The following is a 23,911-nucleotide window of genomic DNA, read 5'->3' as shown; positions in this document are numbered from 1 at the left end:
TCCTCTAGTTCTATAAAGAACGTCATTGGTATTTTATTTGAAATTGCATTTAATCTATAAACTGATATGATTAGAATAGCCATTTTAACAATATTAATTCTGCCCATCGATGAACCAAGAAGATTGTTTTAATTTTTACATGCTATCTTCAACCTGTTTTCAACAGCATATTGTACTTTTACTATAGAAGTCTTATGCACTCCTGGTTAGATTCATTCCAAGGTAATTTGTATAGCTCTTGGGAGTGGGATTGGTTTCTTGATTTCTTCCTCAGAAGCCTTGTTAACAGTATGTTAAATTACTGCCAGTTTTCAAATAGTGATTTTTTTTAAATTGGCAACTCTATTGAAGTTTTTAATAGTTTCAGTAGTCTTCTGATGGAATTGTTATATATCATGTACAAAACAGGAATAAATTTACTTCCTCTCCCCATATTTGTATGCCTTTCATTTGTCTCTCTTCCCTAACTGATCTAGATAAAACTTCCAGGGTTACATTGGGAAGGAAGAGGGAGAGTAAATATCCTTCTCTTGTTGCTGGTCTCAGAAGTGATGCTGTCTGCTTCTCCTTTTAGGGTGATGTTGATTGAGAGTTTGATGTGCATCGTCTTTATTAAACTGAGGTACACTGCTCTAGACCTGACTTGATTAAGGCTTTTATCACAAAGAGGTGATGGACTTTATAGAAGGCTTTCCTTGCATCTACGGAGAGAAGTGGATGGCTTTTACTCATCACTCTACTGTTGTGACATACTAGTTACTAATTTGCATAAGTGGAGCACTCCTTGCATCCTTGTGAATGATCTTTCTGATGAGCTGATAGTATCTTATGAAGAATTTCTGCATCTACTTTCATCAGTGTTATTGGTCTTGGACTTTCTCTGCATGGGCATTGTCAGACATCAATGGGAGGAGAGGTCCTTGGTCCTATGAAAGCTAGATAGATGCCCCTGTGTACTGGAACCAAGGGCGGGAGGTGAGAGTGGGTGGATGGGTAGAAGAGGAATACCCTCATAGAAGCAGGGGGAGGGGGATGGGATAGGGGATTTCGGGGAGGGGGGAACAGGGTAAGGGGATAACACTTGAAATGTAAATAAATTAAAAGGAAGAAAAAAAAAGAAAAGAAAGGAAGAAAGGAAGGAAGAAGGAAGGAAAAAAGAAGGAAGGAAAAAAGAAGGAAGGAAGGAAGGAAGGAAGGAAGGAAGGAAGGAAGGAAGGAAGGAAGGAAGGAGAGAGAGAAGGAGGAGGAGGAGGAAGAGGAAAGAAAGAGAGGGAAAACAAGACTTCCTAGGAGGGTAGATTGTGCTTATCTCCTTTCACTTCTCTTAAAAAAAATTGCTACTTGAAGCACTGCTCTTTAAAAACAATCCAAACCCCATGACTTGGCCTTTACACTCTAGTGTGATCTAGCTAGTATTTCCTTTCAACTTCAACCATGAGGGACACTTTGTCCCTTAGTTTTTATGCTACAATTATGTTGATCATTGTATCTCTAACTATGATGAGCTTTCTTTTTTATTATTATTAGATATTTTCTTTATTTACATTTCAAATGTTATGTCCTTTCCTGGTTTCTCCTCTGAAAAAAAAACCCTACCCCCTTCCTCTGTTCACCCACCCCCACCCCTCATCCCCACTCCCAACCCACCCACTCCTGCTTCCTGGTCCTGGCATTCTCCTACACTGGGACATTGAGCCTTCACAGGACCAAGGGCCTCTCCTCCCATTGATGTCCAACAAGGCCATCCTATGCTACACATGAGGCTGGAGACATGGGTCCTTCCATGTGTATTCTTTGGTTGATAGTTTAGTCCCCGGGAGTTCTGGGGGTTCTAGATAGTTCATATTGTTGTTCCTCCTATGGGGCTGCTAACCCCTTCAGTTCCTTGGGTCTCTTCTCTAGCTCCTCCATTGGGGACCCTGTGCTCAGTCCAATGGTTGGCTGAGAGCATTCATCTCTGTATTTGTCAGGCATTGGAGCCTCTCAGGAGACAGCTATATCAAGCTCCTGTCAGCAAGCACTTGGTGGCATCCACACTAGTGTCTGGGTTTACTAACTGTATATGGGATGGAACCCCAGGTGAGACAGTCTCTAGTATGAGCTTTCTTATCTTAGAGTCTCTGGGCAACAGCCAAAACATAATTAGTGAAAAACTAGTTATAGCAAAGAATTAGTGGGATAAATAAGAGATAGTGATTGTGTGTGTACATTCAAAATGCATATACTCATCATTTGTTACTGGTTTGATAAGGATGATTATACATTCAATATCCACACCTTTCCATGTGTGTTTATTTTAAAACATCACTTCGGATTATCAGAACAACATATAATATGAATTCACATGTAACCATCCCCAAAGCCAGCATGATTTAAGTGAATAGGGAAAGTTAAAAATTATACTACTTGGCTGCAGAAAAGTAAGCAACCATTCTTGACTAGTAAAATGGGCAAGGTTATCAAAGAAGTTTATTTGCAGTTTACTTGAAGAGCAGGTAGGAACTAAAAGATTCAGAATGATAGTGGTTGGTGAGAGATTGCTGGCAGGAGCAAGGCAAAGTGTGGGAATTCGAAAATGCACAGTGTATGAAGGTTTGGATAACTGAAAATAGGAAGATCTCACTGAGCATGGACTCCATGATTCCTTCCGCAGGCTGTGGTCCAATCACAGGAGAAACAAACCTGAGTAGAACCTTCCACTGATTGATATGATGTGACCAGCGCTGGCCACCTTGCCTTCCCTGACATGGTGAATGACATCTGAACAGTGAGGCAGAATAAACCTTCTCTTTCTGAATATGCCAGGTATACTGTCTGATAACAACAGCAGCAACAACAATAACAACAATGTAGCTAATATACCAGCTGAGGCAAAAAATAAAATAAAATAAAAACTGTTGAAATGTATTGCTATGAAGGAAGAATTGACAACCATAGATCATTCTAAAATTTTAAGTCTGCATGGACAAAAATATAGTTGAGCCATTAAGGGAAACATTTAAAGTAGAACTTGAAATTGGTGGGGGGAAAAGACAGAAATTTGGCCACACACGCACACACACTATTAATTGTGTTTTTCTGGAGAACAATAACATGTGGCCTTTTAATAATTTGGTGACTGGAAGAAGAAACCAGGTAATAAAGTACTCTAGACTACAATACATGACAAGAAGATATAAACAATGGGTGAAGGTGGATCAAGAGAGGTTTGCTGGTTTGAAGAAAAAGTGAAAACTATGATGTGTGATTGGTAAATTCAAGCCAGAGTGTTATTGGCTGGGTTGTTTCTTGGATGGTAAAGTCTTCGAATACTTACAAACTGAAAACTAAAAGCAATAATGGGAGAGGGAGAGAGAGAGAGAGAGAGAGAGAGAGAGAGAGAGAGAGAGAGAGAGAGAGAGAGAGAGAGAGAGAGAGATGTTAAACTATAAAAAGTTGCTTAGGCACTTGAAGAGAACCTCTTAGTATTGTTCTGTGAAAGTAAAATAATATTAAAGCAACTCCTAATGACTTATCAGTATTCTCCAAGATTAAGGAGCCTCTCAGCCTTCATCCGAGAAGCTTCTGTTTGTCGTAAATGATGGTCAACACAGAGACCCACAACTAACCAAAAGGCAGAACACAACAGACTGAAGATTATTAAGGGACCATATATATCATACTCCATCCTCAAAGGTTGTAGCAGAGAACAGAGAATGAGGGGAAGAGCCAGAGATGGAGGATAAGGACAAGGGAACATTGTCTTCTAGACACAGCTGTACATATAAACTCACAGCAGCTGTGGCTGCATACATAAGACCTTGCAACACAAATCCAAGCATGGAGAAAGGAATGGTACACAACTTTCACCCCTACCCAAAGAACTATCAGAAACGGTTAGATATGGGGAAAGCAAAGGCTGATATCAAGGCTCCAGTGACATTCACACACTCAAGAATATTTCGGTGGTACATATTGATCTTGCTGGGAGTGAGGAGGACACAAAATGGGTGGGAAGGGAAAGGGCATAGTGGATCCAGGAAAAGTTGGGGAAGGGAGGGCAAATATGATCAAAACTCATTGTAACATATAGATGTATGTGAATATTATATATGTATATGTGTATTCATACATATATGTATAAATATACAAACATATGTGTGTATACACACACATACTAAAGAAAAGAAAAAGGGGTCACAATCTTGGGAGAGAGGACAAGAGAGGGGAATGTAGGAAGAATTGGAGAAAGAAAACACAGGAGAAAATATGTAATTATATTTTAACTTAAGAAATTTAAAGCTCCACTGCTTCTACACCATCTACATAACTCATCGAACATGAAGAAGTCAAGCTGATGCCTACCTATAGCTTTCACCCCTACTGACTAGTGTTCATGGTACTAGATGTACTCTGTACACTGCTGAAGGAGAAAGATAGCCATCACCCCAACTATAAACCCTTCCATCGTCAATAGTGACCTGCCTGCAAGACATGCTGACACAATAGTGTCACAAAGCTTGTAGGAGTAAACAATCAATATCTGACTGGATCTAAGGCCCTCTCCATGAAATAGAGCCCACATCTCACACTGCTCGGGTGGGTGAGAACCTAACACGAGATAGGCCAGGACCTACGGGAAGACCAAATCTTATCATTCTGCAAAAGGAATATAGCAATAAAATGTCTAAAATTACTCCTAATGGCATTCCGCTCTACTAGTAGATATATGTGCCATGCTCACGCAGAGAAGCTTCATCCTGCAGTAAACAGAAGCAAACAGAGACCCACAACTGGGCAACATGCAGATAGTAACAGTGACAGTCCAAACTGGGCTATCTCCTTCTAATCTCTCTCTCTCTAAGAGCTTAGGGGACTCTGTGGAAGAAGACTGTAAGAGTCAGAGGGGATGGGGACACAGAGGAAATAAGGACTTCCAAACAGCACAACTAACACACATGTGAGCTCATAGACTGATAGCATGTCAGGACTGACACTCCCTGCATGGGTCTAAGCCAGACGGGGTCCTAGTGCTGAGAGCAGAGGTGGACACAAGCACCCGTTCCTAACCCAGAAACTATCTCCAATTGATAACACTCATGAAGGAAAAAAATTAATTTCTTTCCAATGGAGTCTCACTAGGTATACAAACCACCCTTAAAGACAGACACTATACATAGCAATAGATGGCCAAAATAAAATAAACCCAATAATATTTTTGAATGTTCCTTGTCTCACCATGCTTTGTCTGACGTTATTTTTATTAATTTTTATTACTTTTCTCTTATAGATTTTTGCATATGTATTATGATTTCCAGTGTTATGTTTTTTGTGTGATTTCTGTGTGTGCAAATGTGTGTTTCTCTGTGCCTTTGTGTATTTCTTGTGCTTTGGTGGGGGCTCTCTTTTCTCCTGGTAGCTTTTTTTTTTTTGCTTCATCCTATTCTATCACATTTGTTTTAATTTTATCTTATTTTTACTGTTTTTATATGTCTGTTTTTATTCTAATGAGACTGAGAAAGAAAGGGTATAGATCTGGGTGGGTGGAGAATTTGGGAGGACCTGGAAGGTATTTGCAGAAGGGGAAACTGTAGTCATAATATATTGTATGGAAATAAATCTATTTTCAATAAAAGGAAGAAAAAAATTCTGCTGCTTCTGATCAACAACAACTCTTAGTAACCAGCTCCTAGTTTGACATGAATCAGGGCCCTAGTAACTCAGGAGATGGGTCCTCTATGCCACACCTATCACTGGAAATTTACAAGAGATATCCTAGTCCAGCATCAGGACAGAAGGTAAAGTGCAGTAAAGCAAAACATGGGCTAAGTTGTTAAAATAAAGGAGAGGGCGGGGACCGGACAAGGTTTCAGAGAAGAAGGTCTTAGATTATTGTTTGATGGACATACAGTAAGTCTCCCGATGGGTGAGGTATTTGGGGGATGGCAATTCTGCAGAAGGAATAGCCCGCACAAAAGCACTATGGTATGGAACCTGAAGACCTCCTTAGGAAAGTGTAAGACGTGCATGTTGGGCAGAAAGCAGGAAGGTTGTTGGAGAGTACTAGTGAGGTAAGAACAGACAGGAGGCAGAGTCACCCACAGAAGCACTGCTCCACATAAGCTCTTAGAGCAGACTGCTGCCTTTGGGTAGCCCATGGGTCATAGCTCTTTCAAGATCTAAGCATCTAAGAGGGGAATAAAAAAAATAATAAAACAGAGTAGAGCTTCTCTATAAACATCCTGAAGCTGAGATACTATTGCATTTTAGATATAAGATTATGCCATAGCCAAAATATTCATCTTTGGCTTTTAAAAAGTAGCTGAAAGTGGGATAGAAGAGGCCATGTGGTGGTTAAGAGCACCTGCTATTCCTGCGAAGGATTGGAGTTCAGTTCCAGCACCCACGTCCTCAGCTTATAACCACCAAACGCTCTACTTTCAACAGATCTGATCCTTTCTTCTAGTCTTTGTGGCCACACATACATATACATATTCACAGTCACACACAGAGGTACACACATTTTATACATTACATAAATATAATTATATATACATATATAATTTATAAACATAATTTTAAAATAATAATTAAATAGCAGGAAGTAATACAACAAACAGAGGAGTCATATGACCCAGTTTCTGAGTTAGAACAATTAGCCAATCCACACTGTTATAAATGGATTAGGATCAGATAAGGCTGGTGGAAGAATGTAACATTACCTGGACTAACAAAACTGCCTGCCAAGAGATTATCAAAAGAGATAAGAGTGATTCAAACCATCAAACATTTAAAGGAAGCATTAGTTCCAGCCAACCAGAGATAGAGAAGTCAATGCCACTTTATATTGGTTTTTCAAGGTAAAACTTGAAAAGCAAAGATAAATTTCTTAGAGAATTATTGTCAGGATAAATAAAAAACCATCTGGAAGACATGTGCAGTTAAATTGTTACACTGTTAAACACCAGGAAAAAACATTCCAGATCGGTTAATATTTAAATGTAAACTAAGCAAAAAAAAAAAAAAAAAAAAAGTAGTGGGAGAAAATGTAGAAAAGGTGTATATAATCTTGGGAAAAGCAGAAACATCAAAAGGGAGTCACCCTGGGCTAACCAGGAGGAAATGGAAGGACACTCATCAACTCCTACCAAGTTCCAAATGTGCACAATGGTGAAGGCACGGGGGTCTATCACACAATTCCACACCCAACATACATGAGCCTATACATACTACACATACAGCTTAGCACTCAGCATGGTGGCACACTCCTTCAGTGGCAGACAGGGGCAAAGGAAAGAAAGTAGCAAGCTGTGGCCAGCCTACATCATACTCTATCTCAAAAAATGAAACAAAACAATGCTTAGTCTTCATGCAATTCGTTTTCAAAGGCGGAGGGGCAGCGAGTGGCTTAGCCTGCAATGGCCCTTGCAGTACAAGTGTGGTGACTTGAGCTGGTCCCCTGAATCCACACAAATGTCCAAGGAGAGGCCACGCCATGACACTGTCCTGTGACCTCCCCACATGTGTTGCAGCATTCGCGTGCCCTTCTATCGTATAAACATACATACATGGAATAAAAATTAATAAAGTGGTTTCCTTCTTAAACAAAAAAAACAAAAAAATATTTAACTCCATGTAAATAGATTTCACAGGTAAAAATTGTTTAAAGGAAAAATGCCGAAAGTAAAGATGAAACTGTTTACATTGGAGCCAATCCACAGATTTTTACTTGTGTCGTCTTTAAATGTCCGTAGAATTAACTCGAAAATAAGCCTCCCAAGAGTAAAATAGACAAAGAATATTAATAGGCAAGTCTCAGGAGGCAAAAACTGCCCAGTCTCACTAACAATTTAAGAAACACAAATAAGCAAAACACTATTTCTTCTGGGTCAAGTTGACAGAGTTTTTAACTCCTTGAGTTATGGGAAAATATACGTCCATCCACATGTCTCATGGAAAAATAAATGAAGGAGAGAAAATGTCTGGAGAACAATTATATAGAAAGCAAGGAATACATAAGTCAGGCTCTGCTTCTAGAAGAGTGTCTAATGGAAATGATCCGATTCACCGGCCAGGGGCACACAATAATTTTTTACATAGTTTAAATTTGATTGGATAAATGAGTGTCCTCTAACCATAAGAACATTCTATTCTAAAGCTTGTGTTGGTGGGGAATATTTAACAGGAAGGAAAGACATTCAGACTAAGTTTGTTAAAAGAGAAAAATGAGTATCAAGTCGTACCATCAATCAAGAAAATGTAGGTTGGCTGAGATACTAATTTAAATTATCATTCACTTGCATGGTTGTAGTCAATAATAGGCAGACTATTAGTAGTAGTGGTGGCAATCTTAGAAATGACAACAGAAAAAATACACAGCAACTAAGCAACCAGCAGTTCAACTCTCATGTTAACAGTTAATAACAAAATTCAAACAGTTGGGTTTCTGCAAACCTTCTGCTGCTGTGAGATGACGGGCCGGTGACGCTCCCTCACTTCAGCAACTTCCACCCAGTCCTTCTCTCTTCCCTAAACTCTGACTCAGAGGACACAGGAAAACTGCCTGCCCTTTGACACAGGAAGGAAGAAGGAAGAAAGTGGCTGTGACTACACTCTCCTGAGGACCTCCCAAGTTCTCTGGGAGTGACACATACGAAAGAAAATGGGGAAATACTGACCCAGATCTGTGAGCTGTGGGGACAGACAGCCCTGATGTAATTTAACACAGGATACTCAAACGCCTTTTAGTGCTTTCTCTATCTCTTAAGGCACACTGGATATTAAGAATACAAGTTTGTATGAAACAGGGCAAATGGCAGGCTCTCATTCTTTTCCAATACAATGTTTCACCCCCAAAGATCTATATGGAGTCTCTGAGGATCTAAAAATAACACATGGATAATGTCAACAATCAAAAAAATCATATTTAAAACCTGTATTTTATTTGTATATTTTTACCTGGCGCTTACAGCCAGTGACATTCATATGTATCAATGGTAAAGACATGTTTCTATTTAACTCACGCTTATAGGCTAGTTACGTTTGTAGTTGTTAATTTCTTTGCTCCTGCTGCTGTGCTTTCTAAACTGCACACATGAGATCATTGAGAAATACTAACTCTATACTGGGCGAGAGTGAGAATAGCTACCTGAAATAGGGGGTGGTAGTGGGGGGTGGGAAGACCATTAAACACCCACACAGCCCATTGTGTGTTTAACAACGGAAGTTACCTCAAAGGTTACAGACTGGGGTAGGAACTGTGCTATTTGCCGATGGTGGAGAAGGAAAAAATCCCAAAGATACATAGAGCTCACTCTAAATATTTGCCACCCTGTGTTACTTAAGACCAGAGGGCATTAGCAGGGGTGAGCTGAGAACACAGAGGTCTCCAGGCTACAGGATCCAGTTTCCTTAGTCAACAGCGTGTAGTTAAATAACAGTGCCTAAGGGTTTCAGAAGAACTACAGGACTCTGCTATATCCCTGAGAGGTACCTATAATACTAAGCACGATCCTTTGGGGATATAGATTTTTAATTTATTACACTCTATGTCAACTCAGTTATTTTAGCTGGTATCCATCATGATATTATTTACTATCATTTGTTTGTGATTTCATTCATAAAACCTGCTTGATTCTATTCTGCTGGTGTTTATACTCGCTTCAGTGAGGAGAAAATAGCAAAAGGTATTTTGTAAGGAGAAAATGAAATTATTAGCCAGTTTCAGGAACTTACATTTGATGAAGAAGGCACTGTGCATGTTAATTATATCTGACTTTTCTTCATACTCAGAAATTCCAAGAACAATTATTTTAAAGCGAAGTCATACACTTACCAGAATAACACAGAACAAACCATAGTGTTAAAATATCTGACGGTATCTCTGGGAGCAGAATTATTAGTTCATAAATTCAAGGCAGACACATAGGCACCTGATCCACAAAAACATTCATTTTACTCTACAGAGAAAATAAAAACCCTTCAGTCCTATTTTGACAACGCGTGCGCGCGCGCACACACACACACACACACACACACACACACACATACACTTACACACATCTTTGCCATTATACCAGTCAGAGGCGCTTAGGCTGTGTGAGCAGGTTTTTTATATATTCAGAGAAAAAAAAAATACACTTTCATTCTGAGGATGCTCACTGGGTTCCTCCCATCCTCCAGCCACAAACACACTTCCCTCCTGCATGTCTTCTCTCGCTTACCTTGAGCAGAAAAATCTGCAAAGGGAGACCTGCTTCTGTGAGCCAGCATCAGAATGTGGCCAAGGGAAATGAAATCTCAGTTCCTGCCAACAATAGAAGTCATCGACATTCGATAGCAGAAAAATACAGGGAGCTGACACCCCATCTAATCTCAGGGCTTTCATACCAGATATTTTAACAAAAACAATCCGAGCCCCTGACGCAACAGAAGGTAGCCTTTGCATAATATTTAGTTTCTAGTGTCTCCAAAACATATCTGATATTTATTTATGATCCAACTATATTAAGTCTGAAATGGAAAAGCTTCTAAAATTTCCAAAGTGCTTACATAAAACTGCCTGTATAATTATTAGCAAGGAAGTTAGCGGAAAACACATTTAAATCCAACTTACATGTCTGGTTATCGCATGCCTTCCCCACCCCTACCCCTGCCTCATGAAAGTTTCTTGAAAGTTTTTAATGCAGAAACCATGCATGTCAAAATCCCTCTGGATCCAGTTTGTTTTTGTTTTTGTTTTTTTAAATCTGGAAAGAATCCTAGGAAAGTTTGTGCAATGTCTCAGATTTAAAAACAGATCATTCAAGATCAAAGATCCCATGTGACAGTAAAGGGGCTTTATTGGCATGCCAAAAAAAAAAAAAAAATGCAGGTTCCTTGTAAGTGGAACTGAAAAGTGAGAAGCCATTATTAACACCAATTATAATAGATGAACAAAGGTTCCAGTACCCATACAGCGTTAGGCATACAATTGGATTACAACTGAGTTATTGACCAAAAGAGTCCCATGGAAGTCCCCAAACAATGCTAAGAGCTTCCAAGCTAATAGATTGCTCTATGCAAATGGACAGCAAGGCCCCATTGTTGAAGAAAGTACCCAGTACAACTCATGAAACATGGAGTTGTCAAGCTAGTACCTCCATAAAGCCATCACTCTTTTCTTCTGTCTTTGGTCTGGGAAGGTTCTGTGCAGTCCACCAAAAAAGAAACATAAACGATAACCCAGCCACAAAACCTGTGATCTACAATGATGTCCTGCCTACAAAATATGCTAGGGCAATGTGGCACAAAGGTGGGAATAACCAACCAATCTATGATTTGAGTTAAGACCTACTCAATGAGATAAAAGCCATACCTGATACTGCTTTGGTGGCCAAGAACCAGAGGCTAGGTAACCCAGAGACCTGGGGTAAAACCAAATACTTCTGGCTTAAAAAAAAAAAACAACAACAATAAAATAATTCCTAATGATACTCTGCTATACATAGACCAGAACTTTATTCATCTATGTACAGCAGAATATTCTCATCGTCAGAGAAGCCTTTTCCCGCAGCAGATAAAAACAAATACAGAGACCCTTGGCCAGTTATTACTCAACGAGAAACCTTGGAACACACAGATCTAAATGGGATGTCTCCATCAAATCCCTCCCATTAGAGCTCAGGAAATCCCACAGAAGAGAGCATGGAAAGACTCTAAGAGTCAGATGGAGGACACCAGGAAAACAAGGCCCTCTAAATCAACTGAGCAAAACTCGTATGAACTCAGAGACTGGAGCAGCAAGCATAAGGCTGAGAGGAGGCTAAACCAGGTTCTCTACGTAGAGCTTTTAGTTTAGTATTTTCATGGGACTCCTGAATCGGTGACCCTGGAGTCCCTGGTGCCACCGCCTTCTCTTGGGGCTTCTCTTCTGTTGGTTTGCATTGCTCGACTCCGATGTGATGCTCTTTGCCTTCTCTTTAATCAGTTCATTTTGTTGTGTTGAGTTATCTCTTAGAAGTCCATGGTTTTTTGTTTTTTTTTCCTCCCCAATGAGAAGTGGATCAAGATGGAAGGGATGCTGGGGAGGAACTTGGGGCAGTAGAGGGTGGGGAACTGCAACCATACAGGATATACTGTATGAGAAAAGAATAAATGTTTCAATAAAGGGGGAAAATAAAAATAAAATAATAAAATTCTATTGAAGTGGACTCCAATTGCTCCATATACCAGGAGATTATTGTATTAAGCTTGACAACTTGACACAACGTTACTTTTGTGTGTATCGAAATAATTTTTACATTGTGATCAAGACTGCTATAACGGTATTAATATTAATTGCATTTTACTATTTTTCTAATTATTTTAAAGTTTTTTTACCAAAATTTTATATAAGCTTTGATCCAATTTAATTATGACATGTAATTATGTAATTAGTCCATCCCTGGACTATTTTGCATCAAGTGAGTCTCGTAACAAGATAATGAGGGTCATTTCATTTCTATGGCAAGGAAGGGAAGAATGAGAAGTCTGAGCAAGCCATTTAAAAGGATAAATTTAAAATTCAGTCAATTTGTGGTGTGATTAAATGAGAACACAGGTTGAGGCCTGAAAACTGCATCGACAACCGATATCACACACAGCAAAAAAAAAAAAAAAAAAAAAAAAAAAAAAAAAAAAAAAAAAAGGTAAAAGAACTTGACTCCAATTTTATCTAATGTCTCTTTATGTTGATTTTATTTTCTATACTACAAAATTACAATGTAAATATAAAATTCACTGACCTGGTACAATTGAGCTATGAAAAGATGGCCATATGCATAATATCTGTCTTCATGTGCAGACTTTTGATCTTACTGTAATGTATAGATATGGACTTCCCATGTCCCTCAATAACTAGAGAACTTTAGCAAGTCATGCTAGACCACTTACATTATCAATCCCCAGGAGGAATGAAAGGTTAATTTGACTAAAATCATCTGGTGTTAATGATGTTGAAACCATGATACTCCTAAAAGAGCAAAACTTCCAAAATTAATAGAGTTAAGTTTCAGATGCCAAAAGAAAAGTTATTTTTCATCTCTAATTCTACTGAACCCACCACTGGACTCTCTACAGAGCCAGAAGGGAGGACGGGATCAAATGCACTCTTAGTTCTGTAACGTTCTGCAGCATTACCAATATAAGCATCTTTTAAAATAATAGTTTTATTAATTCTTTGAGAATGTCATACAATACCTTTTGATCTTACTCACTTCCCTTCCCCAACTTGTTCCATATCCACCTCCCTACCCACCCAACTTCATCTCCCTTCTCTCCCTCTCTCTATCTCTGTCTATCCAATTTGTATTGCCCCAAAACTTCTGAGAGTGGGGCCTGAACCTGGAGTATGGTCAACAAGGGGTCACACTCTTAAATTAACTCTTGTTCTCCCAGTAGTTATTAAATACCAATAGCTCCTTGCCCATGGATGGGACTTCATGCTTTCCTGCCTCCCTCATGGTAGGATTTCTGTCTAGCTTGACCTTTCACAAGTCTTGTGGATGCTGTCACAATGATCATTAGTTTATTTATGCAACGACCCTACTGTGTCCAGAGGACTGTTTCCTTGCAGTTATCTACCAACTGTAGCTCTTACGTTCTCTCTTTCTTGAAGATCCCTGAGCTTGTCACGAAGGATGTGATAAAGACATTCTATTTAAAACTAAGCATTCCACAGTCTCTTATTCTCTGCATGTGAAGCAATTTTGACTTCTTATGTTAATTCTCATGTACTATGAGAAGCTTCTCTGATGAGGGCGGAGAGACACACGGATTTCTGTGTATAGCAATAATTCATTGTGAGTCATTTTATTGGTATGTCCATTTATTAAACTACTGTAGGTTTTTCTCTAAGGCCAATGAAGTTCTTGGCCTCATTGACAGTAGAAGGCATGAATTCCATCTCATGGAACAGGCCTTACACCCAATCAGAGAGGAGTCACTCTCATAGTGTTCTGTCACTGTTGCACTAGTGCATATGTCTTGCCAAGACGGTCATCACTGTATCTCATAAGGTTAGCAGCTGATGAAGATGGAAGATTCCTTTCATCCTCCAGTAACTTCCACCACTATGAATGTCAACCAATAGAGATAAAGCTTCCGGGCCCCACCTGACTTCTCTATTTGACTCAAGGATGTGGTGTCTTATTTGCTGTGAAATTATGCCTTCTAGTAACTTCAGAAGCTACACCGGTAAAGTCTTTCTAACATGATCTCTCAAATGAGAGCTGAACAATGATGACATGAATGGACATGCCAAACCAGATGGGAGGAAGCCCACTAGGCCATGATGCTGCAATAGACAACGAAGGATAGCTGGGAGAGGAGAGGTGCTCTTTCCCAGGGAGGAGCACACCAATTGGTTGTCTAGTGCCAAGTGATCTGCCCTGAAAACATACATATAAATAATATATAGAAAAAAAGAGTTCATAGTTAGGAAATACCGTGTGTGTGTGTGTGTGTGTGTGTGTGTGTGTGTGTGTGAGAGAGAGAGAGAGAGAGAGAGAGAGAGAGAGAGAGAGAGAGAAGGAGAGAGAGGGGGGGAGGGGGAGGGGAGGGAGAGGAAGAGGGAGAGGGAGAGAGAGAGAGAGAGAGAGAGAGAGAGAGAGAGAGAGAGAGAAAGAGAGAGAAGTGTTGTGGAGGATAATCAAGAGAAATGTTTGGGAGTCTCTGGGAACCTGGTATCCAATAACTCAAAAAGAGGTAATTTACTCCTAATACTGGGTCTTTATTTGCTAGCATTTGATGTCTAGTTTGAGTATCCTTCCCCTAATATTACTGACCAAGAAACATACATGATGTTTTGCTTGATGAAATTAATGTTGCACCAAAGCAAGATGGAACTGGCATTATGGTAAAACACAGTTTACAATTACCAGGAATTCCTCTAAACAATATCCAAAGCCTAGAAAGGTAACCAAACAGAGTTTGGGAAGAGTATCCATTAAAGCCAAAAGAGAGTTTAAATAATCATTTGCATTATAAAGTTCAACAGTAAAAATCATAGTTGTGTTTCTTATTCCTTCTCTTTAAAAGGTTAACAAGCATTAATTGAGAAAGAAGAAGAAATAACCTCAAAATATGGATGTGATGTAATGATGAATACTCAGTTCCTGGGCTTTTATACATACCTAAGGAAAAAAAATACTGCTTGTTCAAAAGCCCAGAATTCTCTTCTTCTTAATTAACTAAGTGCCCTCTCATCTTCAATGCAATCAATCACACTGAGTAATATTTTCAACCAAACCAGAAAAAAAAAAAAAAAGAAGAGGCTAAGCACAGATCCTTGGATCCTTGATTACACTGCATCCATACTCCAAGAACCAACTGCAGAGCCTTTTCTCTGCATCCGTGGATGTGTGTGGTCAGCCAATCCACTAGCCAGCAACAGGCAGATACATATTTTCTCATCCTTGGAGAGCAGTACATATTTTCTCTACATTCCCTGACTCCTCAATTATCCCAACAACCAAAAGAAAAGCCTAGGTAAAGGAGACTGACCTTGTCATTGGGGAGTTTAAATTTTGGTATGAAAGAAACATTTACACACTAAATTTCTATCACATTAAAAAGCATATGTAATAACTACTATAAATTTGGTTAAAGAGAAAAGTCATGTATCCATATAATTCCAGAGGCAACAGATACATCATGAAAGAAAAAGATTTGTGAACATTTTAATAATCACTCTTGGAAGTATTCCAGATTTTAAACAGATCTGAGAAAAACAAAGCATGATAGCTAAAGGTGAGAAAAATCAACATTAAAAAAAGTGGATTTAAAGTAACCTTGCTATGTTTTACTTTAACTATACGTATCCCCAAAATCCACAAGAAAGAGCCAAATTTCATGAATAAAACATTGTCTTTACTCTGTAAGAGAGGCGATTTCCAATAACCAATAACCTTTAGATGAAAAGGAGAAGGGAAGAACTATCACTTTATTAGACATGGACACTCTCAAACTACCCTTAAGATTCAAAGTCACATTTTCTTTTTTGCAGTAACACTCTAACCGTGCATGGTGAGGTGTCTCTTACCTTTGCTGTTTAATGATCCATCTCCCTGAAGCTCAGTCCTGTTACAGCCAAATCGGGAGAAATTGAAGCATCTGTTCTAAACCACATATAGCTTGTCTCTTCAAGCAGAAAGTTGACTAAATGCTAAATTCTCCTAGACTAGGAAGAGACTGGCATGTTTGCTCGGGCACATCAGAGGATTTAATTGCAAAGCTGAGAATTATTCCACAGATGTGAATAGATATCTAATTTATGTCACAAAGGAGAGATTATACTCTCAGGAGTGGTTATTTACATAGTCATTTCCCTAACTAGATTTCCACACACATGAGGATTTCAAGTTAGGAAAATGTTGCCAAAAATGCCTCACCACGCCGAACCAAGAGGAGAACATAAATGTCTTGTTAGCTGTAAATAATGATAAAAAGAGATCTTCGAGAATAAAATTACAACTGGCTTCCCCTGGAGTTTTAAGTGTATATTAGCCTAAGTAAATGACAGCATATTAATCTTAATTAATCAAATAAAATAGGCTTGTTATGCATGTTTCTATAAATTTCAAAATAAGTAAAGATGAGGGGAAAGATTACTTCTATTATTCTTTTTTCAAAATTCTATTTCCTACTGTAAAATCCATAAACCCTCCTCTTCTATGTAGGTTAATTTATGGGCTTCTATCCTCTCCACATATGTACAACGAATGTTTCCTACAATAACTTTTCTGAACTTCTTATATAGATTCTTTACTAGAAATGTGTATGCTGATCTTCTGAGAAAATGGCTTATCAGGACATTTGCAACATTTTATTTTTCTCCCCTGCTCTTCCTAGAACTCATGGCAGCTTATTATTTTTATCTACAGTTATTTGGAAGCTATTCTGAGGGCAAAGAAAATTGGACAGGAAGTCAAAAATACGAAGGCTGGTCATGGCACTGGGCAGGATATGTCATTACTGGATCTATCTTGATCTATCATCTCAGACTCAAATGAGAAGCACCCTGCTACATGATCAGTCACTTTCTATGGTCCTAACAAGGCTGAAACTAACTGAAACTTTGGCTTTTTTAAATATGAATTTACACTTAGATATTTGGCTTTTTTAAATATGAATTTACACTTAGATACACTTGTCATCTAAAAAATGAGTCAATCTTTCTCTTGGTAGATATAAAGTTAGAAAACTACAATGAACACAGACATGAAGAAAGATGGACATGGGAAAGACAAAAAGCTGAGAGAGATGGGAGGAGAGAGAAGAATGAAGAGAGAAAACCAAACACCCAACAGAGTCAGGGTGCTAATCAGAAAAAAGCATTTAAAGAGAAGAGACACTACAGTTTGGGGGCAGAGATTGTAATCATGCCTCTGCTTTGGAAATTGTCTTATCCAGTTTCACTCCCTCCCCCTTTGTGTGGGGAACCACAAAGCTGCTTCTCATGATTAACATGTACAATGCTCGGTAGTCTTCCTTCGGATTTATGGGTTTCACAACAAGTGGCAGCCTTTGATTAGTGTCTGAATGTTATTATTTAATCCTGTGCATCAGCTGTCACAAAGCTGTGCTGTGATAGATAATCAGCAGGAAAGTAACATATCTGTAACAAGCCCAGTGAGGTCTGGATTGACTACGTAAAACTAGAAAGAAGTTCAAGTCCCCATGACCACATCATTCTCACATCTAGTATGCTTCAAACTCTTCCATATTCTTCCAGCCAACCAGGTTTACACACCTAAAACTCATGATCAGGTTTACTATAACAACAACCCCACACTAGAGTATCAATTTTCTGAATTACTTACTTTTCTTATTGCATGGACAAAATATAAAATGGAAGCAACTTGAAGGAAGCTTTCCTTGGGACCATGTGTTCACGACAATGAAAACAAGCTGCCTGAGACTCCGTTGGTTGTGGCAGGAGCTTTCAATGTGACCTCCCACATTCTCGTAGATCTGGAAGTAGAGACTTCATCCAGAATGCACTAGAATCACCCATACATCCCTACATCTCCCAGGTACCTAGACCCATAATCTCCAAATATAACGCCACCTTGGGACCAACTGTTCAACACAAAGGTCTGTGGGGACGTTTCACATTCATACTTTTGTATCTCATCCCCTGAATATAGGCTTTTAAGTACTACTTGTACAAATTCAAGCAGAAAAATTTTATGTGATAAAAAAAAGAGAATTTTTATGTGATTAAAAAAGAGGTCTAATAACAATGCAACACAAAAATAATTGTTTACATGCATCTTTTGCAAGCCAACAATAACTACGGGTGTTTTGTTTATATTTCATAATGGAAAAAATCAAAATATTAGTACAATAAAATGTTAGCCTTAAGTTCTCTGTAAAGACTTACAAAGTACAACAATTATTTTCTCTTCTGGTTTACTAGACCATAGATAACAACAGTTTAGACAATGGTGTTTTTATCGTAGAAAAATTAGATCAAGAGGAAGTATAACACTGTTAGAGTAAGAGCAGGGGCAGATAGAGTAATAAAGACTTCCTTTCTTTATGGTAGGGTCTCATTGAGTAACCTTTGCTGATCTAGAATGTGTTATATAGACCAGATTGGCCTCAAATACACAGAGATTTGCCTGCTTCTGCCTCCCAAGTACTAGAATGAAACGCATGTGCCATCATGCCTGGCCAGCAGCTATATTATAAAGAGTCATTTGGTGCTTGAAGATCCTACATCATAAAACAAAAGACGGAAAGAGGAATAAAATGTGACCTGTGAAAGCTCTTAAGCTTTGAACATGCATCAAGAATTAATTTCAATAAGAGGTTAAGTAACCATATCTTAGATAACTACAACCCTCATTTTATTAGAAAAATAACACATCAAATGGGAATGAACTGTGTGATTCAGCAGTGGTTACAAATGCTGTGAGTATCCATGAAAAAGAATTCCCTGCTTAGAACCTCTCAGGACAACCCACTTGTTTATTCTGCTAAACTATTTAACTGTACATTGGCTGTGCATCAAGCCTCTTGGGGAAGAGTTGTAGGACTGTCTGGTCACTACTGGACATTTCTTTTCTTTTCAAATAACCTCTCTTCTAAAGCAGTTTCATTTTGGAAAATAGTTAAGAATGTGTGTCATGTTTGCCTGCTTAAACTGTAACTACTCGCAGCGTTTTGGAATGAAGCCCATTACTCCCTGGGCTTCATTACGCATTAAAATTTCCACAGTTGGTGTTCTTTCAAGATGCAGAACTCAGCACAGTTTCCAAGAAATGTTCTCTTTAGCTTTGATAAAAGAGAGTTAAAGTATATCTGGACTGCATCGAGTCTGGCTTCAGGCTCTTGTGGAAGGCTACAGTCGGTAGGAAGAAATTATTAAGAAGGGGAGTTTCCAGTAGTGGAAGAAGTGATGTGGCCATGAGATTTACATAAAAATCATGAGTAGAAACACACACCTGGACCCCTCTGATATTTATTCTGCAATATAAATGCACCCTTCCTTATTCTGTGGCCACTGCAAACCAGAATATCTAGATGGTAGTTCTGCTCAATTGAGCCCCTTGCTGCAATGAAATAAAGGCAGACTTTCTGTGAAGTTTGAAAGCACAGAGTATTTTACTTGTAGATAATTAATCATCCCCAAGGAGTTTGGGTTGATGCAAGTTTTATTGGCTACAAATGATCAATAATGTGAGCATCTGCAGGATTCTATTTACTCTACTAATCGTGGGCAGTCACGTACTAAACTACCTACTTGAACGAGAAAATCATAGCTCTTCATACAAGCAGCTATGGTTGAAATACTAAATCCCTTCCTCCCCCCAAAAGGGGGTGCACTGGCTTTTGATAACCATGTCCCCAGCTGATGGATCCAATCTTTGAGAAGCGATCAGATCATGAGGACTCTGACATAGTGAACAAGTTAAGTCTATGGTGGATTCATAATCCGATAACATTATTGAGAACTGGTGGTGAATTTCAGAGTTGAGATGGAGCGAGGTAAAAGTCCCTAGGGAGCATGTTCTTGGAACATCTTGTCCTGAGCTTCTGCCCACTGCTGTCATGAGGTAAAATGCTTGCTTTCAGCCCCACCACATGCTTGGAAACACTGATCAAAGTAACCATAAACTGAAACCATGAGCCAAAGTAAATCTGTCCTCTTTTGACTTAACTTTCCTGCGTATTGTCACACTGATGAAGTCCAATGAATAAAAATCCCAATGACATAAACTGACAAAGGGTTTAAACATCATGGCATGCTCACTGGAAAACCACTGGCTGTGTAGTATTTGGTACATTATGTCACCAATGGCTTCTCCTTCTCTAGATAACATGAATATCCAAAGAAATGGGCAGAGAAACGTAGAAATAGCATTCTTTTCACGTGATGAGATGTATAGGAGGAGACCAGACTTCTGAGGAGCCATGTATTGAGGGAGGACCCACATGATCCAGGAATACGCTCTGGAAACGATACCTCTAGGATGGTATAGTGTCCTGTCTGTGTGTAATATGCCTTATTACACTTCACGAAAGTGCTCCAAACTGGGAAACACCATGTTGCCTTTGAGCTAGTTCAATGCTAAGAAACTATAAGAAAAGAAAAAGCACCCGTCTTGATAAGTATTTAAGAAGTGCTATAATTAGGTGTAGACATATCTGAGACATTGAAAGATTTAATTCTGTAATCACAGACAGGAATGTTTTTCCATTTGGTTGATCTTTAGACAATTGAAGCCACAGTGGGAATGATTGATCAAACAGTGTTCCTGTCTTCATACCCACACATCTTGTGGAGCATATTAACAGGCAAAGAAAAACTTCATCAAATTTCTATCAGTGAAAAATATACTAAAGAGAGATGCCTCTCCTTTGGCAGATTTTTACACATTAAGCCTCATTATTTGCTTCATTTTCAGTCTATGCAATGAGATAATAACCTAAAGTTACCCTTATGGACAAGATGCCTAGACATTGAATAAATGATTTCTAGAAGACCAGTTGAAAGTAAGCCTACAGACCTCAAACACATGGTCAACCACTATCAATGGGTGAAGTACTCTTATCTAAATGACTTAAAATGTCATAGTGAGTTTAGGATGCTTGAGATTGTACTAGAAGCAGGATCTCTGGACAGTATGAATATAGGAAACAGAAGCACTATAGATCCAAGAAACTCTAACTGGGAGATGGTGATTTCCAGTCTCTCCTCTTTACTCAAGCCATGCCTCTACATGGGGTCAGCAGTCTATTTACTATATAGAATGACATATCTGCAGTGACAAATTTTGTCCTAGGTGATTCCTGGGCACTCATGATTTTTTATGATGGTTTGTGTATGCTTGGCCAAGGAAGTGCCACTATTTGGAAGTGTGGTCTTGTTGGAGTAGGTGTGTCACTGTGGGTGTGGGCTTTTATACCCTAGTCCTAGCTACCTGGAAGCTAGTCTTCCACTAACAGCCTTCAGATGAAGATGTAGAACTCTCAGCTTCTCCTGCGCCATACCTGCCTGGATGCTGCCATGCTCACCTTGATGATAATGGACTGAACCTCTGAACCTGTAAGCCAGCCCCAATTAAGTGTTGTCCTTTATAAGACTTGACTTGGTAATGGTGTCTGTTCTCAGCAGTAAATCCCTAAGACATTTTGGAATTCTATGCTTCAAATGCATGGGATCCAACAATGTGTATGTCTTTTCTGTCTGTGACAAGCCCACTCCACAGCCAGAATACATGTCCCAGACATAGAGTGTGGCCATGAATGACTTCATAAATACTCAGGCTGGCATGTCCATACAAACTCCCTGATGATACTGCAGAGTCTGGGAAGGAAAAGGAAGGATGAAGCTGTGGGCTTCATGTATTGATCTACAGTTATTAGGATAGGCCTCAATTTGGTTAAATCATATAATAAAATAAGTGTTATTGTAGTCTTCAAGAAGTCTCCTTCCCACCCCTACTTTCTCTCATACTTCACTTTCCAAATCATGGCTCTATTGGACATGAATGAACCTAAACTAGATGAATGAATGACAGCACAAAAGATAAAACCAAGACAGACCTGAAAATTGGGTTGTAAGTACAATCTATTCACACCAAACTGTAGCAGGTCCTCCTTTGAAATGAGACCTCACTGACACTGAACCCAGAGAGCTCCATGAAGAATTGCCATCCATTGCCAGGCAGCCTTTTTTTTCCTATTAAATTTTCTCCCTCATTAGACAATGTTATGCAAGATATACCCAAGAGGTAAATAAAACTTCACTCTTTCCAAGTATAGTAGTGCCTTGGCATAGAACAAAAAAGCATCACATGATTGCATTTTCTGTGTGCTTCTGCAAGGGTTAATCTGCTAAAGTGGTAGGTTAGCATCCCAAATAAAGGCATACAAAATGAGAAACCTAAGGAGACTAGAGAACCCTCAGGAAGCCTTATAAATACTCCACAGAGGTCTGGAGGATGAATTCCCACAAGAGAAAAGCAAAAACAAACAGTAAGCAAAATTTATAGAGAAACATTGTAGGTGACCTTCCTGAAGCCATGCCCTCCCTGGCCTCTGAATACAGGATTTAATCAGAACCAGATGGCACTTTTCAGAAGCTCACACCAGAAAGGAGGGGGTTTCTGGGAAAGCCTATGGCTATATCCTCAGCACCTGACTAATATATCTTCCACGCTGCTCCCTGGTTAAATTCCAGGAAACAGACATCATCCCACAAAAGCTACATGGCACACCACAACAGAGATACACAATGCTTTCAAGCTGTCCTACTGTGGACCACTGTTTACTCCAGCATTTCTCAAACCCAACTGTCAATCACAGTGGCTCTTGGAGCATCTCTATAACACAGATTCCCAAGTGGCACCCCCACAGAGCATGAATCAGGACATCTCAAATAATGATGAGATAGTCCCAGTCTTAGTAAATAGTCAAGATGATTGTGAAAGCAAAGTCATCCAAGCCCAGTAGAACTCTGTCAGGCCAGGATGATGTCATACCCTCACACTCTGTGGAGTCTTTCTAGAAGCATCTGAAGATGCCCTGCCTGCCACTATGGCCATGAAGTAGCACAATAAATGACCACTCTTCCCTGACCTGGCTAAGCTCCAATTTACTGTCAATTCCAACACATCCTAGAAGGTCTCTCTCTTCATCCTCAATCATGGAAAGGACTTGAGCTTTATTTAAAATAATAATAATAATAATAATAATAATAATAATAATAGCGGGGTAGCGAGATGGCTCAACGGTTAAGAGCACTGAATGCTCTTGCAGAGGTCCTGAGTTTAATTCCCAGCAACCACATGGTGGCTCACAACCATCTGTAATGGGATCTGATGCCCTCTTCTGGTGTGTCTGTAGACAGCGAGTGTATTCTCATACATAAGTGGGGATAACATTTTAAATGTAAATAAAGAAAATATCTAATAAAAAATAGAATAGAACTAAAAAAATAAAAGTAGAGTAAAAAATAAAACTAAGTACTTGCTAGACAAGCGTGAAGACCATTGTTCGGATCTATAGCACTCACGGAAAACATTTGTACCCCAAGTACTATGGGAGAGGTAGACATAGGTGAATCCCAGGAGCCTGATGGCAGGTCACCCTTACCAATTGATGAATTGCATTGTGAGTTTAGTGAGATATTGTCTGAAAAATTAAAGTGCAAAAGAGTAGAAAAATATCATACATCAACCTCCCGCCTCCATAGCCCCCGACACAGACAAGTAACATGCTTACTAGTGCATGCACATGTGCACACACACACACATGTAGACATGCAACAACTTAAGAGAATTTCAGAATGCACTTACTGACAGCTGTCATTCATAGTCTATTGACAAAAGCATTTTCGTGAATGAAATTGTAACCCATTTTTCATCCTTCCCCCCTCTTCCTCCTTATGCCACTTGCAGGC

This window comes from Mus musculus, chromosome 13, assembly GCF_000001635.26.
Source record: "Mus musculus strain C57BL/6J chromosome 13, GRCm38.p6 C57BL/6J".
In the NCBI taxonomy this organism is placed as follows: Eukaryota; Metazoa; Chordata; class Mammalia; order Rodentia; family Muridae; genus Mus; species Mus musculus.
The sequence above is the reverse complement of the archived record's forward strand: the minus strand, read 5'-3'. Positions refer to the sequence as shown.